Below are 18,460 nucleotides of genomic sequence, written 5' to 3'. Positions count from 1 at the left end.
ATCAACTAAGCAGAACCATCGCGCTATCTCAGACTTCAGAGTTCTGCTGCATTAAGCCTGATAACCCCACCAATTGCCTTACTACAAACCCCTGAATTCTGTTCTTAAACGTTTTTTTAAATTTCTTCCTAGCCAGTTTCCTCTCCCATTCTTCCCAATACCTTACGTCTCTCTTCTACTCCTTACCACCTGCTCAGGCCTGCTCAATCACCCTTGATATTCTCACTTTTTGATAGGAAGGAGGGGATAACCCGGTCTCTTATTCTAACCCCCAAACAGAAGACAAAACTTCCTTCGACCTCTGTCTGCTCTATCATCGGCACCAAATCGGCAAAACCCAAGTTCCTCTCTTGCCTCAAAGGCAGAAGGGTTTGATTCTTTGATTCTTCCAAGGCTGATTCCCCTACCTGTGGTCTTGTCCTCAATTCCCTCCTGCCTTCTGCACAACGCTAATCTGGTTGTGAACCTCTCTGCCTCTTGGACTTCAGTTTCCCTTCCTGTTCGTGTCTACAGCCTGCAGGCATGCGTGAGTGGGTGAGTCTCTCCCCATCCTGAGATGGGATTGGGAATGAGGAGGGAGGCGGCACCAGGTGTCACTGGACATCTCACCCGTCTTCTCTCCCTCTCCAGCAGTTCTCTTACTGGGCTTCAGAGCCAGGATTGTTGAAGCAAATGCACCCCCACCCCACCCCCTGCCTGCTCTACTGCCACTCCCTCCGTTTTATTCATTTTCACATGTGATGCAGTTTGGGATCAGCTCATATCTCTTAACGACTGTTCCAACAGAGGTCACCTAAGACCTCCAACTTGCTGTAGTCATTGTCTGAGTTCCGCTAGACACAAGTCATCAGGTAGACCCCTGTCATTGCAGAGCTGAATGGGAACGCACCACTAAAAGAAGTTAAAGGGAATTGCACAGTGTGAATAGGTCCAAGGCAAAGACCTAAGGTGTAGACCTGGTCCCAACCTGGAGACCTCTCAGCCTCCCTGCTTTGGATTTATGGATAAGAGAGAGCATTGCGTCTGAATGCAATGCAGCATGCGAGGTGCAGCTGTGGGTAGCACCCAAGAACAAGCCCTTGCAAATCCAGCCATGGGACCCAGACTCAGCCCACACTCCCCCTGGGGCTTTCTTGCTCTGAATCCGGTCACCGCCACCAGGCAAAACCACTTCCTTGAAGTTTCGGAACTTCGTAGCTTAGACCACATGACCATAGCACACTACTGCCACCTGGTGATACAGAACAGAACATGCAGCGATATTAAATAACACTTGAGCTCATAAGGTCACCTCCAAGGGCTTATTTTAGATTGTTTGTTTTTTGTAATAGAGTCATTGGGTTTTCCACTGTGTTTAGAATAATGGGTCTGCATGAAGTAGATGTTTGGCGAATTTTTGGTGAAATTTAATCCTTTCATTCAACAAACATTTATTGATCAACCAGGAGGAAGGTAGTATAAACATAGAACATAATTCCTGCCTTCAAGAAGCTGCGGAGACAGACAAAGCAGATATTTGTAAAACAAAGAATCATATATACTATTAGTGAGCCCCCAGAGAAGGGAGTGACTAATTCTGATTGGGGTGAGGGCCCAGGAAAATGCGACATTTGAAAAGGCACTCGACGCCCTCTTGCAAGACAAATGAAAAGTTACTGATTGCACAAGAGACTAGGAGTTCTAGGCAAAGGGAATGGCTAGTGCAAAGCAGAGGTGTGTGAAGAGGCAGGATGTGTCCTTGGGGTAATAGAGCGACCTTTTCAGTGGCACTGTGTGACAGTGGGTTGTCAGTGAGCGTGTGGGGCATGGACATGTAGAAGCTCAGAGGCTTCAACAGCGGTCCGTAGGAGGGCCACAGGCTGAGGCTGGAGAAAGGATGACATGAAGGGTTCTTTAGGGTGAAGAGGACAGAGCGCATGGTGATGTGTAGGAGGAGAGAAGGGAGCTGGAGAGCTCTGTGGGTTCTTCCCTGATCCACGGAGCGGTGGGGGGCGGGGGGGGCGGTGTCATGGTGGTAGAATGACCGGAGATAATGGATTCAAGAAGAGAAGCCACAGCGTGTGTGGGAATGGGGGAGAGTAGATTATATGTATGCACCTGTGGTTATGTCCCATCTTAGGGGTCTTTCAAAGGTCTGTCTTTGACAGTGGACTGTCCAAGGTTATAGGTCTCCAGCTCCAAAGCTGGGTGGGACTTGGGGACAGAGACCCGGAAGCTAGTATGATCTTGTGCCCCAACCCTCCCTTTAAGATACGCTCAAAGCTTAGGTGTCCTCTGTTGCTTCCTCTCTGCTTTGTGCTCTGATTTCCAAATAAAGAGACCAATTTGATAAATGTGCCATTGCTAGAATGCTAATGGAAAAAAGAATAATCCTCTGTGTCCCCTACCCGGCTCACCAGGTGACATACATGGCAGTCACAGCTGTGTTCAAGAATGAGCCCAAGAGGTAGGATGTTAGACGGCGTCACCTGCAAGGTGTGTATCTGTGGCCTTGGGGAACTGCCAGAGCTTGTTGGCTGTTAGCTCCTCTGCTCACACCCAGGGCTGGAAGGAAGCACTGAGAGAGGAAAACGGACCCACATCCTTTCAGCTTGATGCCATGAAGAAACAGAGGGAGGGAAGGAGACACATTAAAAAGAGGAGGAGGTCAAGGGAGAACATAGAAATGGCCAGAATGTGTATTTAGTACGAAAAAGCATACATAGGAGAAACGAAGAAAGGGCAGAGGAAAAGATGCTTCTCTCTCTTCCTATTACCATAATGAAGTGTCTATGTGCTGCAAACAAACAAAAGCCTTCTTTGCCTTCCAATTAACTGCGGCCCAAGTTTTGCACCTCTCCCAATCCGGAACATACCATTGCTGAGGTGTCAAGTTTATGGATTGGATGGAGGCTTAACTAAGCTGCCTCCCACTGTTACCTCAAATACATACCAAAAGGGCAAGGACCTGGGGGAAAAATGTCCCCAGAACACTGTTCAGTCCCAAACTCATTTCTCTTGGAAAATTGAAACCAAATTTATGGGACTGAGGGTTAAGAGAGAGAGAGAGTAAGAATAAAGCACATTTTATTCATTCGTTAAATAGTGATGACCTTGACAATGCTGGGCCCTTTATTGTGTCTCGGAAGGAGGGCAGGGCCTGCCTCCTGCCTACAAGGGCTTGCTATAATCAGAGTGCATGGCCCCAGGCAGGCCTACTTCTCATACAGGGACTCATCTAATCCTCACGACAACCTATTTTTATAACCCCCATTTTGCAGATGAGCAGAGTGAGGCATGAGGAGGTTAGCAGACTGGCTTGCCCAAGATCACCGTCTATTTGAGAGCCCATGCAGATCTGTAAGAGACATTTCAGTGGCAGCTAAAGACCAAGACAAATGGTCTCTGTGTTTCCTGCGAAGTCCCTAGAGGGAAAAATCCCCATAGGTTGGTGTGGTCCAAAGAATTTCTCGAGAGCAGTGGGGCCTGCTGGAGGGGTAGGATTTGGAGAGTTGAGGGGGGAGAGGCACCCTCAGTAGCACGGACTACAGGGGCAAGTGGCAGAGGGGTGAGGGGCCTCTTGGTCTGGAGCAGAAGGCCTGTGGCAGGGAATCACGAGGGAAGCTGTCAGGACAGAGACGGTTGTGATGAGCCTGCGGCACTGGGAGTTCCTCTTGCGAAGATTTAAATGTGAAATGAGCTTTAGTTCTCGGCCCAGTGCACTTTAATGCTGTGATACAGAAGCCAGAATTCAGAGAGCATTCATTCATCAGGCTCCATTAACTCATTAAACTTACATTTCACTTTTGTCTCTGTTCCTTTGCTCTCCTTAACACATCCTGGCATCTCTGATGCTGACCTTTTAGAAAGATTCTTATGCTGATAGTCAGTCCCCTTTCTTATCCTTGAAAAATATAGCTTAAATGGCACCCCTATGAAGCCTTCACCAATGCCCTGGGCAGAGCTGTCACTCGGGTGTGCACCGGGCTCCTTGTGCAAGACCCCTGTAGTACTTACCATCCGGGATCACCATCCATGTAGACCCCTTGGTATCTCTCGGAAGACCCCAGGGTCCTTACATCGTGGAACTATTTCCTTGGTATCCCTAATGCCTTGCACAGTGCCTGGCATATAGTAGATGGTTAGTTAAGTGTCTGCTGAATGAATGAAGAATTAGATGAAGGAATGAATGAGTCACCATCATTCTATTGGAAGGAATCTAGATTATCTGGCTCCTTGATCTCTTCTATAAACTATAAAACCAAAGTAGTTCCCTAGAACTTTAGCGTAGCCTATTTATTTATCGCCCTCATAACACTCATCACAACCTGAAATTATTTGACTTGCTTGTTCCCTCTCTGGGAACAGGGCAAACCCCATATGAGGGCAGGTGCCACACCTGTCTTACTCACTATTGCACCGACATCTCCTTGCACAGTGCAAGGCATGTAGCCAATGTTCCCCAGATAGTGATTGAATAAAAGAAAGAATAGCACATCTCCAGCTAACTATTCAGATTCCTTTTGGATTTCTCGAGTGAAGGGAGGCGGGTAGCATAATTCCTGCCTTCCAGAAGCTGCAAAAACAGACAAAGCAGATATTTGTAAAAGAAAGAATCATATATATTAACTACTAATGAGAGCACAGAGAAGGGCGTGACTAAAGGGGGTGTCTTTCCTTTAGGTCCTCTAATTATTAGGCAAACATTCTTCCTATTGAAATAAAAACTACCTTGCTAGGATCCTTACAGAATAGGCCTAACTCTCTGCCAAGAAGTAGACTGTGCTTTTTAAAAAATAGGTCCCCAGGTTCTTTGAGACTCCTTCCTTCCAAAGGTAGAGCTTAATCTTCCTCCCCATGAGTGTGAGCTGGATTCATGGACTTACTTCTAATGACTAAAATAGTACAGAAGTTACGGTAACTGGTTTCAGAGACAAAGTCATGAAAGGCAATCTGACTTCTTCATTGTTGTCTTAGAGAGCTCACTCTGGGGGATGTTATCTGCTGTGTCATGAGGACATTCATGCTACCCTACAGAGAGACCCACGGAAAAGGAACTGAACCCTCCTGCCCTCTGTATGCGGTTTTGGAAAAGGGTCCTCCAGCCCTAGTTAAGCCTTTGGAGGACTGAAGCCCGTATGGACATTTTGCCTGCGACCTTGTGAGGGACCCCAAGCTAGAGCCACACAGATAAGCTACTTCTGAATTTCTGACCTACAGCAATGATAAGATAATAAATATTATTTTAAACAACTAAGTTGTGATGTAATTTGTTACACAGCAACAGATGACTCATACATAATTCCTCAAGTGTTTGCTGAAAATTACCACATAGTAATATTTTCTTCTCTTTTCCAGGTTAGACATGGTTTCTGGTTCCCTCACCATCCACTTCTCTTTCCCTAGGACATGTTGTATTTTGTCACTGACCCTGAGAAAGGTTGGTACCAAGAACTGAATGTATAATTTAAGGTATGGCTGTGTTATCCCAGAAGAGAGAGGCTATTATCTTCCCCATCTAAACATGGTCACATCATGTCATCAATTGACATCGACTTTTGGCTTCATTTTACTGTGAAATTTTCAAACATATGTAAAAGTTGAAGAAATTGTATGATTCCCACCCATATATCCATTACCTAGATTCCATACCAATCATGCTTTATCACAAATCCATCTCTTCATCCCTCTATCATTTCTTTTGTCCTTGTTAGCTGCAGTTGTTAGTTGTTAGTTGTTAGTTGAAGACATCCACATTGACCCTGCAGCCAACCCAAACCTCCAAATCCTTTACTTACCTGCTACCTCCTCTTACCTATTTGTTCTCCATCTCCTGCGTGGTCCTGAAATACAGGACTTGTTTACATCTACTAGCATAAAAAGCAGAAGGGCATAAGGGAATAGAATAGGTTTTGAAGGTGGATAGACCTGGGAAGGAATCTCGTTCTTTTATGTCCAATTATGTGATATTAAGCAAATAACTCAAACTCTTGAAGTCTTGGGTTTTTTGCATCTATAAAATGAGGAGGATAGAAAGACCTACACTTCAGGATTATTTAGAGGACAAGAGATTACACATGAAAAGCATTTAACATCATGTCTGGCATGTAGGAGGTATTTAGTGAATGATGGCTAATATTATTTGGTCCACCATTCCTGCCCATCTAGTTAATTTTGGATTCTGAATCTGTCATTCCAGATTTACATCACCTTCAAGTCTATAAGTTCTGCTAGATATTCATGCTAGAAATTGACATAAACGTGACTGGGACAAGTCCTGAATCTCTGCCAGTTATGTATATCATTATTGTTCTAAAGTCTGATATTAATTAAAATAATACAATTTGGCACTAATAGTTATTGCTTATAAATAGAGTTGACATTGACTATGTAGCCGCAGTACTCTGAGTCTTTTAACCAGTTATAAATCTTTTAACCAGTTATAAAACCTTACTCTATTGTCACATCATCTATATTTCTCCATCTTATCTCTAAGAACAGTACAAGTGACTTCGTTAAGTGCCTTGCTCATGATGAATGCACTGACTATATGTACCATATTTCCTTCGCTACCAGCCTAGGATCATTTTCACTGAAGAAAAGTCAGTTAATTCTTTTGGCAGTTCCTTTGCAAACTCATGGCATTTCCCAATGATCAAGTCTTTCTCGCTTTCCTTCCTTCGTTCTTTTCTCTTTTCTTTCTTTTCCTTCCTTCCTTCCTCTCCCTTTCTCTCTCTCTCTCTCTCTCTCTCTCTCTCTCTCTCTCTTTCTTTCTCCTTAATATACTTATTAAACCTGTTTCTCAGAAAATCTGTTGTTGGAAAGCCTGCTAGATGTATAATCAGCACCAACAATCACCTTTTTTACTAACAAGTTCCTGGTCTTGTTGGAAAGGGGAACAATATGCCCAAGTAAAAACAACTATATCCTCCAATTGTTTCAAATACTGTGGACCATCTGCCACGTTCTGACCAATAGGATATAGGTGGAAGTTGTTGGATAGAGCCCTGGGGGAAAGCTCCTTAAGGAGTAGGTGGGGAGTGAGGGGCAGAATCAACTTGCTCTTGTCCTTCCCCTTTCCTCTGTCCAGCACACAGAAACTTGTGCTGGTCATGGAGAAGCCATCTTGGTACCTTGGGATGACAATGAAGGAAAGGCCAAGAAAATCTCAAAAACTGAATCCTGACATCCTTGAGCCGCTAAACCAATGCCTGACTTAGGGCTATTCACAGAATGAGAAAACCTAGTCTCTAAATTGGTTAAGTTACTCTTTGGGGGGGCGCCTGGGTGGCTCAGTGGGTTAAGCCGCTGCCTTCGGCTCAGGTCATGATCTCAGGGTCCTGGGATCGAGTCCCGCATCGGGCTCTCTGCTCAGCAGGGAGCCTGCTTCCTCCTCTCTCTCTCTGCCTGCCTCTCCATCTACTTGTGGTTTCTCTCTGTCAAATAAATAAATAAAATCTTTAAAAAAAAAAAAAAAGTTACTCTTTAGGGATTTCAACTACGAACAGACACATGTGATTCCAAAGGGATACACCTGTCCTAGAATCCTGACCAGGATCAACATCACCTCCACTGTAGTCTGAAGACTCCATCTTCTTCTGTGTTATAGAATAAAGATGATGCTTCACTGTTTTCTGATTTCCACCACAGATCCCCCATCTCCATGCCCATGATTTTGTTGACAACTTACCTTCTTGATGAGGTGGGTAATTTGTTTAGTTCAGGACATTTGGCCTCATTTTGAGTGGCTCATTTTTCTTTTTTCTTTTTTGGTTTCCTGTTTTGGTTAACATATTTTAGTTTTTTTTCTTTTTTGTTTTATTAACATATAGTGTATTATTTGCCCCGGGGGTACAGGTCTGTGAATCATCAGGATTACACATTTCACAGCACTCACCATTGCACATACCCTCCCCAGTGTCCATCACCCAGTCACCCTATCCCTTCCTCCCACCCCCCAACAACCCTCACTTTAGTTTGTTTCATGAGATTAAGAGTCTCTTATGGTTTGTCTCCCTCCCTATCACATCTTGTTTCATTTTTTCCTTCCCCACCCTCCATAACCCCCCACCCTGCCTCTCAAATTTCTCACATCAGAGAGATCATATGATAATTGTCTTTCGCAAATTGACTTATTTCTCTTAGCATAATACCCTCTAGTTCCATCCACGTCGTTGCAAATGGCAAGATTTATTTTTTTTGATGGCTGCATAGTATTCTATTGTGTATATATACCACATCTAATTTATCCATTCATCTGTTGATGGACGTCTGGGTTCTTTCCATGGTTGGCTATTATGGACATTGCTGCTATAAACATTCGGGTGCACGTGCCCCTTCGGATCACTACATTTGTAACTTTAGGGTAAATACCCAGTAGTGCAATTGCTGGGTCAAGGGATAACTCTATTTTCAACTTTTTTTTTGGTAAAGATTTTATTTATTTATTGGACAGAGAGATCACAAGTAGGCAGAGAGGCAGGCAGAGAGAGAGGAGGAAGCAGGATCCCCGGTGAGCAGAGAGTCGGATGAGGGGCTTGATCCCAGCACCCTAGGATCATGACCTGAGCCGAAGGCAGAGGCTTAACCCTCTGAGCCACCCAGGTGCCCCTATTTTCAACATTTTGAGGAACCTCCACACCGTTTTCCAGAGTGGCTGCACCAGCTTGCACTTCCACCAACAGTGTAAGACGGTTCCCCTTTCTCCGCATCCGTGCCAGCATCTGTTGTTTCCTGACTTGCTAATTCTGACTGGCATGAGGTAGCATCTCACTGTGGTTTTGATTTGTATATCCCTGATCCCAAGTGATATTTAGCACTTTTTCATGAGTGGCTCATTTTTCTAATAATTTTTCTTGGACTTCAGGTCTCTCATGCCAGTATCAGTTTCACTCTCTTCAGTGCAACAGGCACTCTCATTGACGGAAGATGGAAGCCAAGTAGAAGAAATGCTCTGTTTCCCTCTATCATCCTCTACTTCTACAGCCCCTCCCTCAGCCACAAATGCTGGGTCCTGCACTTATTACTCTTCCAGACAGAAGAAAAAAGTCTATTTTTTTTTTTATCTTGACATTTCTTGCGTGTCTCTGCTCAGTTGGTTTCCAGCCTTCCTTGCACAATTCCCAATATATGTATGTATCTAAGATATGAAAAATCTAATGAATTCAGTCAACCATAGAAATACAACAAGGAATGCTCAGTTGCTCAGAGAGTGCAGGCGTGGCTTGGGGCTTTGTTTCTGCTGCATGGACAGTGTGGGCTGACTGCCCTACTTGACTGTATTTGTGTAGCAAGCCTCACCATTCAAAAATGCCGGGAGTCTTAGCAGAACACACTTGGGAAACAACTGACAAAAGAAGGAAGTGCCTGAATTAATTATTTTGGGGGCCAGCCATATCTCTGCCAGGCTAAATCCACATTCCTTCTCTGCTCTTGCCTTCTTTTTTTTTTTTTATTATTAAAATATTTTATTTATTTATTTGACAGACAGAGATCACAGTAGGCAGAGAGGCAGGCAGAGAGAGAGAGAGAGAGGAGGAGGAAGGCTCCCTGCTGAGCAGAGAGCCCAACGTGGGGCTCGAACCCAGGACCCTGAGATCATGACCTGAGCTGAAGGCAGAGGCTTTAACCCACTGAGCCACCCAGGCGCCCCTCTGCTCTTGCCTTCTAACTGGATTTTTTAGGAACAGGAGATGATTCCATCAAACCCAATCAGAAATATGCTGAATGATCTAGTCTCTATTTTAAAGATCCTCATAACCTCTAATTTCAGAAAGTACATGTATTAAGCAGGGCCCTTTTTGTTGTGTGAAACAGAGGAGGGATTGGCAAACTTTTAGATAATAAATATTTTAGGTTTTTATAAGTCATTCGATCTCGGTAGCAACTACTCAACTCTTGTCATTATAATGTAAAAGCAGCCATAGACAATACATTAGCAAATGAGTGTGGCTGTGTTCCAATAAAACTTTATCGATGGACACTGAAATGTAAATTTTATGTAATTTTATGGTTCATGAAATATTATTCTTCTTTTGATTTTCTTAACCCCTTAGAAATGCAAAAACCATTCTTAACTTCTAAGACAGGCTAAATTTTGTCTACAGGTCATAGTTTGTTGATCCCTCGAATAGAGCTACCCTTAGGTCTGGTTCAAACGAAGGATTCTTTTTTATAAAGGTATAGTAAGAACTTATGGAAACTGGAAAAGGAAAATAGAAAGCTCTCTGGACCTCAGTCTACTATGGAGTAGACATGGTCTTCTTTGTAGCTTCTCTGTATCATTCAGCATTTCAGCGCACTCTGTAGGTCCATCCAGCTACTCCTTCCCACTTGGAACCTACAAAGATAAATCAATAGACAATTCAATATGATGGGACAAATGCAATGGAATTTGTATGCACAAAATGCTATGGGGAACAATAAGAAGTTAGTAGCTCAAAAATAAGGGCCACATTGGAGAAGGACATTGGTAGTCAGGTGTTTGAGGAAAGCAGAGGAGGTTTGGAACAATCAGTATGGAGAATGAGATAGGAATCAAACAGAAGAAACAAAGAAATCTCTTAGGTATTATTGAAGACCCAAGAGATGCTTAGAGTTTCAGCATTTGGTAGGTGTATTAGTTTGGTTGTCTGTGACAAGTAATAGAAAATCTTTTCAAAGTTGTCTAGGCACTAAATTCACTAGAATACAGGCATCATAAATGCAGGAATCTTCCCATCATGTTCACTGATCAGCTCCATTTTCTACGAAAGTAGCGTGTGCATGGTAGGCATCTAGGAAATATGTATTGAGTGAAGACATGAAATGATCTCATATAAGAATAAGTGAGTTCTAGGCTTGGTCAACTCTGACTCATTTAATATATTAAGGATTCAGGTTCAGTCTATCTTTTGGCAAGTAGGCTCTGACTTCAGGCTAGTTTTTCATGGTTATAAGATGGCTGCATAGTTCTGATCCTTATGACCAGACCCCAAAATGTCCAGTGGAAAGAAAAGCAGTTGTCTACTCCATATTCTCTTTTAAAGAGTGAGAAGACCTTTTGCAAAGGCAACAGCAAACTTCCCTTCAGTTATGTTGGCCAGAAATACATCACATACCAATGTCTAAATTAATCAATGGTGGGGATAGTAGGGCCACTATGATCAGCTTAGACTGCTGATTCTTCACTGGGGTGATTTGTCACCCCCAGCCCACCCAGAAGGCAATGTCTTGAGACCTATTTGATTGTCATGATTGGGGAAGGGAATACTGAAAAACCATCTTAAGATGCACAGGACAGCCTCTACCAGAAGAAAGAAGTATCTCATTCAAAATATCAGTAGTGCTGAGGTTAAGAAACCCTGACTCAGACCAAGCCAAATCCTGGAGCTGGGGCAGGGGCTACTTTCCTTGAAGCACATGCCCAGGGAGAAGCACGAATATCTGTATGAAATCAGCTAAAACACGGGAGGAAAGGAAAAGGAGGTAGCAGTGGGGGAGAAATAGATGCTGGGGAGGCAATCAACAGAGTGGACACCAGAAGGGTTGATTGGGTTTTCCAATTTAGCAGAGGACCAAAGGAGCCTTTGGAAAGACTCTTTTTTTTTTTTTTTTTTTTAAGAAATAAGAAATGAAGATTTCCTATCTTCTGTAAACACAATAAAGAGTTCCTGCCTTTTTGACCAAAATAAAAATTATAACCTGCTGCCCATTCCACCACTCCAATAAATACATAGGTGGAATTGATGTTCTTAGATGGCCTGCAATGAGTGTCAGTGCCAGGAGGTAGCCAAGATGTGCAGAACCCAAGCCAAGTACTTAACACATACCATCCCATGTCATCCTCTCACTACACAGCAAAGCATGCATTATTATCTGTGTTTTACAGCTGAGGAAGCTCAGGGCCAAAGTGATCCCCTGTGAGTCAGGGAGCTAGGATTCTCTGCCACATTCTGCATCTGAACCCCCTTCTCTTAGTTGAGGGTAAAGTAGAAGGTGCAGCATTTCTGGGAGCATAGCTGGAGAGGATACCATGTGCTGACTCATGGTGTCTGGATGCCTCAGAGGCTACAGCATCTTCGAAGGGCAAACAGGCTGGGTCAGATCTGCTCTGGAGAAAGGGCCTCTGGACAGAGAGATGCTTCTTTTTTATGGCTTACAAGGCCCAGGAGCATCTCCCCATCTAAAACTCTGTGAATTCAATGATTTCTTCAGAGACCTCCTCCCCCTCCCTCTTCAGCACATTCTCTGCTTTTATACCACTCAGCTCTCTGAGTTTGATGGGAAAAAAGTCAGAGGAGTGATAGAAAAGAGAGCCAGAAGTTCTCTTTAAGTATTCTTGTAAGACCGCATTGGGTCACTGGAGAGTCGTCACCTATTGGCTGTAGAAAATCTTCCCTGAGAAGCCCCCTCATACGCTTGACATTAGGATTCAGCCTGGGTCTCCTGGCATGCATGCTGGGGCGGGAAGGGGCCCAGTCCCAGCTGTCCAAACAGAGGAGAATTGAATGCCTTTGTCTTGTATGAGACCACCGAGCTCCATGGTGATTTTCAGCTCTCACCCAGGGTTCTCTCCCTCCCTCTTTCTTTCCTCTAACTTCTGTTTGTCCGGGTTGGGGGACAAAGGGCTTATGGTAGATAGGCTGCTGGTTTGGGGGCTGGGTCTCCAACAGAACAAGAAAGGGAAAAAGCCCTAGCTATTATGCCTACTGGGTCCCACCCCAGTGCGTGGTTCCACCTTCTGGTACGTGCTACGGTGCTGTAAGAGTTCCAGGCACGTTATTAGAACACAGTTTGAATTCCGTGGAAAACCAGGGGCTTTCACACAACTCTTTTGGTCTGAGTTGTCTCACCTATAATAAATCTCACTTCAAAGGGCCCGTGTGGGAAATCAGATGGAATATAGGCTCCTGGTTCAAAATGTACAGTTAAGTTGGTTCATCGGTTCATTCATTCGCATTGAGCTATCCTAACTGGAGCCCAGTTTCATGGGTCTTACTGGGATAGTTGCCCTGCGTGCCCTTATATTGGTGATCTTTCATTGCATAACAAACCACCACACAATACAGCAATTGACATCAACCCCCATTTCGATTACTCATGATTCTGTGGGTCAGCAGATTGGTTAACGACAGCAAGTGCAGCTGAAGTCATCTGGTGGCAACAGTCTGTGGCTGGATGATCTGAAAAGGCTTCTCTCACGCACTGATGCTCTCTGTTGGCTGTGCAGGGTGTCTCCAGGCTAGCTTGGACTCTTCCTCTGGTAGATGGCTTCCCAAAGCAGCAAGACATAGGGCACGGACCCATGTGCAAGCTCAAGCCTCAGTTTCCCTCACATTTGTTAATGTCCCATACAGTGTAAGCAGGTCACAGGAGGCAATGGGAGAGGCTGTAAAATGAGATGGGATAAGCAAGCATAATTCCCTGGGACCGTTTCTGTCAGCATCTTGGAAAGCTATCCTTTGCTTCTCACTGGGTCTCCCCAGTAGACTGGTTTTTCAATGCACATAAATCTGTTGCAAAACTCAGTTTGGTTAAACTCAGTATAAATTTTGTTGAAAGCCCCTCCCCTCCCACACACGCACGCCTTCTTGCTGGATGGTAAAAATTTAAATTTTATTCTTAGGTGCTTCCTCTTCTTCTCCTCTTCCTCTTCCTTCTACTTCCTGGTAGCCCCATCCAAGTTCCAGGGCTGGGGAGACATTTTCTGCTATGGGTTGTCAGTCTATTCATAACGACATCTGTGGAATGTTCTGGTTCTTCTATCAAGGGTCCATGCAGGTCCCCTGAAGTCTGGCCACCTCTCAGCTACTATTCTGCTGCTCTGTGGTGCTCTCAGTTATTGTACCCCTATGCCCTCACTAGGCTGTGAGAATCTCTATGGGGCTGCTGAAGGACCTGTCCATACATTATGCAGTTCTTTTTTTCCCTGAAGTCTTGCTAACTTTTGAGTTCCACACAGGAAATAAGACAAGAGTCTTTCATCTCAACTTTTCTGGAGCATCTGTCCTGAACTCATGCTGATTAAAAGATAAATGAGTACCTTCTTCAGAGATCCACAATGTTGATGCATTTATGCCTTCCTTGGTAGTTCCCCCACCCCATGGACTCTTTCTAGTTAGAAGTAAGTAGAGCCTGGCCCTTACTCACTTGATTGTTTCCTAATCTACTATTCAGGCCCAGAGTCCTCCTGTTGCCCCCGAGGACTGGCTTTCTGAAAACTGAGAACAGAAAATCTTCTGGTTCCTCTCCCTTTCTGGGGCTCATTTCACTCCCGAGACGAGGAACTCAGAAAATTTTAATTTGAGCAAGGGAATGTCCATTCTTGGGAATGGAGGGTGAGGACATGTTCATATTTCAAAATATTACCCCAGGACACTTGCTTCCTGTTTCCCATGTGAAAGGATTTCAATCTAAAGCAGAACTGGAAGATAAGAATTGGAGCATCTCATGCATGGTCCCTCAGAAGAATGGAACTTAGGAACTGAGAGACTGATTTATTTTTATTAAATGCCTGATTTACAGAAGACTGAGATTTATCTCCTGACCAATGAACATCTGCCCAGAATCCCTCTCCATCCTCCAGCCAGTGAACTTACTGCTTGAACTCTGGGTGGACTTCCCCCCCTTTGCATGTCTGGTCCATAAATACAGCCTTCCCCAAACCTTCAGTGGGCTTGCCTGGCCCTTAATCACTTGATTGTTTCCTAATCTACTATTCAAGCCCAGAGTCCTCCTGTTGCCTGTTCTGACAGCATGCATTTTCCGAATTGTATTTCCTCTGCTGTTCCTGAATAAACTCAATTTCTGGTCATTTGATTGTGCCTCATTTTGCCTCCATATTTAGGTTGATCTCAACTCCAAGGGTCCAGAATCAAGCCCACACTTCCCCCACCTAGTAGTGCTCCTTGGAAATGCTCGCTCCTAGGATGCATTTTGTTGGGCTGCAAGCGGCATTTACTCAGAAGAAGGTATTGGAATTGAAGGAATGGAGTTTTATTTTGTTGGGGAGCAGTCATTTTCTAGAAAGATGATCTTAGTATCTTGATCTATATAGTCCTTTGTCTGGACCACGGTTTCATCTGATTCCTTTTTTTTTTTTTTTTTCACGATTACTGGTAATTTTAAAAAATGTCTACAGTTTTGTGTTAGTTTTCTATTGCTGCATAACACATTACCACAAATGTTACCATTCATAGTGTTGCTTATCTCAGAGTTTCCATGGGTTAGGAGTCTGAGCACAGCTTAGCTGGGTCCTCTGCTCAGGGTCTTGCATGCGGCAATCAAGGGCTTTGGTCTTATCTGAGACTCAGGGTTCTTGTCCAAGTTCATGTAGTTGTTGGCAGAATTCATTTTCCAGCAGCTGTAGACCTCATAATGTCTCACTCCTTCAAAGCCAGCAGGAGATGTTTTCATTTACTTGAGGCAGACCCATCCAGGATAATGTCTCTTACGATTAACTTGAAATACATGAATTTGGAACCTTAATTATATCTGTAAAATCCCTTCACTTTTGCCATATACCTTACTAGATGGAAATCCATCACTATTCACAAGTCCCCCACTGCACCCTGCCACACTCCAGGGGAGGGAATTATATGGGACATGCACACCAGGGAATCTCAGGGGGCCATCCTAGAATTCTGCCTACCACATGCTTACTGATGCTTGGGCCAGGCACCATGCTAAGCACTTTTATAAACACTGCATTTTTGTGAAAATGAGCAACTAAATGATATCACTTGTCTGAGGTCATTATTAATAACGTCAGTCTCCTGCTTTAATTGATGTGGTATACTGCCTTATACTCTGGTACAAGAATGCTTTTTTAGCCATTAGAGGAGCTGTGTTAAACCAGACAAACACATGGGGTGCCTGGGTGGCTCAGTTGCAGGGCGTCTGCCTTTGGCTCCAGTCGTGATCCCAGGATCCTGGGATTGGGCCCCACATCGGGATCCCTGCTCAGTGGGGCTGGGGAGGGGGTGCTGCTTCTCCCTCTCCCACTCCCTCTGCTTGTGTTCCCTCTCTCACTGTGTGTGTGTGTGTGTCTCTCTCTCTGTCAAATAAATAAATAAAATTTTAAAAAACAAACAATCAAACAAATTAGGAAGATACCAAGTCCTAGAACATCCATAACACCCCATCAAAACATAAAAGGCCATGCAGAGACCATGTTAAGGGCTCTGGCCAATGATTGAAAAGGAGTCAACGGAAGCATTAGTTGAGGACATATGTGCAACACATTAGACTAGATTTTTCAAAAGAGATTTATTTATTTATTTATTTATTTATTTATTTATTTATTGGGGGTGGGGGTGGTTGGAGGAATAGAGAGAATCCTCCAGCAGACTTCCTGCTGAGCTTGGAGCCCAACGTGGAGCTCTACCCACAACTCTGAGATCATGACCTGAGCCAAAATCAAGAGTCAGACATTCCACCAACTGAGCCACCCAAGTGCCCCTAGACTAGGTTTCTAAAAATAGGATTCAACCTTCAGGTCTCCAATAGCCCTGCAAGTAGGTATCCGCATCAGTGTTTTGAAAGGCGTGGAAACTGAGGCTCCTGTGTACCTTGGCCAAGATCACAGAGCCTGTAAACGGCTAAGAGGAATCCTGATCTGAGAGCGTCATAGCAAACATCCTGCCATTAATGCAGGTGGACAGAAGTGCTTCTCAAGATGCACCGATTCTGTGTGTTATAAATACCTCCAGTCCTCGGAGCCTTCTCTCTTTTCCGGACTGGGGATGCAACCCAAGGAGTGACAGAGACTTTGAATTACATTGATTTGTGGGACTCCCTGCCGTTTAAATGCTCAGCCTCATCTTGGGGAACTGAAGCGGTACAGCAACTCTCCTGTGAGCTGTGCTTCCTCCCTGGGGGAGAGGATTAGCCTGCAATGCTCCCCTCAGCTCTAGAAACGTCAGCAGGCACACCCCCACAGTGCAGCGGTCTCTCCGGACCCACCTCCACTCGCAGCCCAGGGCAGTGCCAGCGGCTCCCGCTGAGCTACTCTGTCCCTCTTTGTTTAAGACACATTAACAACATTTCCATTTAGCACATCTTTCTTCTAGAAAATGTCCTGACAGCTTTACTACTTTGGCTCCTTTATAGGGCAGTGGAAGACTGAGGGCAGGAGAAAATCAATAGCCGGCAATAGCGGATGCCGGAGAATGCTCAGCCCCTGTGCTCCCTGACACCTGCACGGCCCTCCACCCACTTCTGTGGCCTGGCCCTGGCCCCAGGCAGAGCTACCACCACTTAGCTTTAAAAGTGTGCTGCCCAGACCTGGAGGGCATCCCAGTGGGGCTGACTGGATCCAGGGAGCTCCACGGAAAGGTCATGACCATGGATTCATTTGCTCAGGACCTCCAGGCTGCTGGGAAGAGGTGGGATCCAGCTGGGGGCATGAAAGACTCTTTGTATCTAAATGGTTGGCACAGTGTTGCTGTCCCTCCCTCCAGTGGGGACACTCAGAATGGAGTAAGGTTGTTAAGCAGAAACCAGTATTTTCCAGGCAGGCTGGCAGCAGGTCAGCAAGAAGCAATGATGGGATGTAAATCATTGTGACAAAGTCAGCCTCTTCTACCTGGGAAAGCTCTGCAGTCCTTTACGGAAGAAGCCAGTGGCAATCCTTTTGCAATAGCTGAGTGTATCAAATCAATGTATTGTACACCTTGAACTCACACAATGTTATGTCAATTATACCTCCATAAAGTTGAAAACAAATAATTTTTTTAAATGATAGCTCAGTTAAAAAAAAAATAAAGGAGCTAGGGTTTCCATCTGCTGCCTGCCCCCATCAGGAAAGGAATACCTTTCACTTACTGGGGGCTGGGGTAATGACCATAGCCCTGAAGCTGGCCTCTCCCAGCCAGCCCCAGCGGAGTCCCCCAAATGACAGACGGTTGGGAAAAGAGTAAGTAGTAACATTCAACCCCTTCTTAAATGGAACTCCTATGAGAAGAAAGTAATTTCCTTCATGGTGTTATAGTAAATTCCCAAGCTGCTGTATTGCTGTATGGTAAGTGAGTAAATGACTGTTAAAAGAAATTGTCCTCTTGTGGCTTGGACTATCTAATGCAAATTCCCACCAGAAGGGCTCTACCAACTTACATTGTCACAGGAAATGGGACCTGCTTCCCCATGGACTCGGGTTCCTGCGTTCAAAATTTTCTGACTGCCTTCACACCATTTTCATTGTTAATTTGCACTTCTTTGCTTATCAGTAAGGGTAAATGCTATTTTTTTCCCCAGATTTGTGCTCCCTTTTGGAGGTTTGGGTGATTCCCTAACCTGATGATAGAAATGGGTGCGAGGTGCTCTTGAGACACCAGTGGGAAGAAAGAAAAAGGATGAGAAATAGGAAAAAGGAAAAAATCAGAAAAAGATAGAAAAATTTCTGCACTGAAGTGAAGCAAGTCCCACAGGTATAAAGCAAGCGAAATCTGGAGTCAAGCCCCACCCATTGCGCCTGCGTCTCCCCTCCCCCATTCACAACACA

The sequence above is a fragment of the Mustela erminea genome, chromosome 9 (genome assembly GCF_009829155.1).
Source record: "Mustela erminea isolate mMusErm1 chromosome 9, mMusErm1.Pri, whole genome shotgun sequence".
Taxonomy (NCBI): domain Eukaryota; kingdom Metazoa; phylum Chordata; class Mammalia; order Carnivora; family Mustelidae; genus Mustela; species Mustela erminea.
This window is presented reverse-complemented; position numbering follows the sequence as displayed.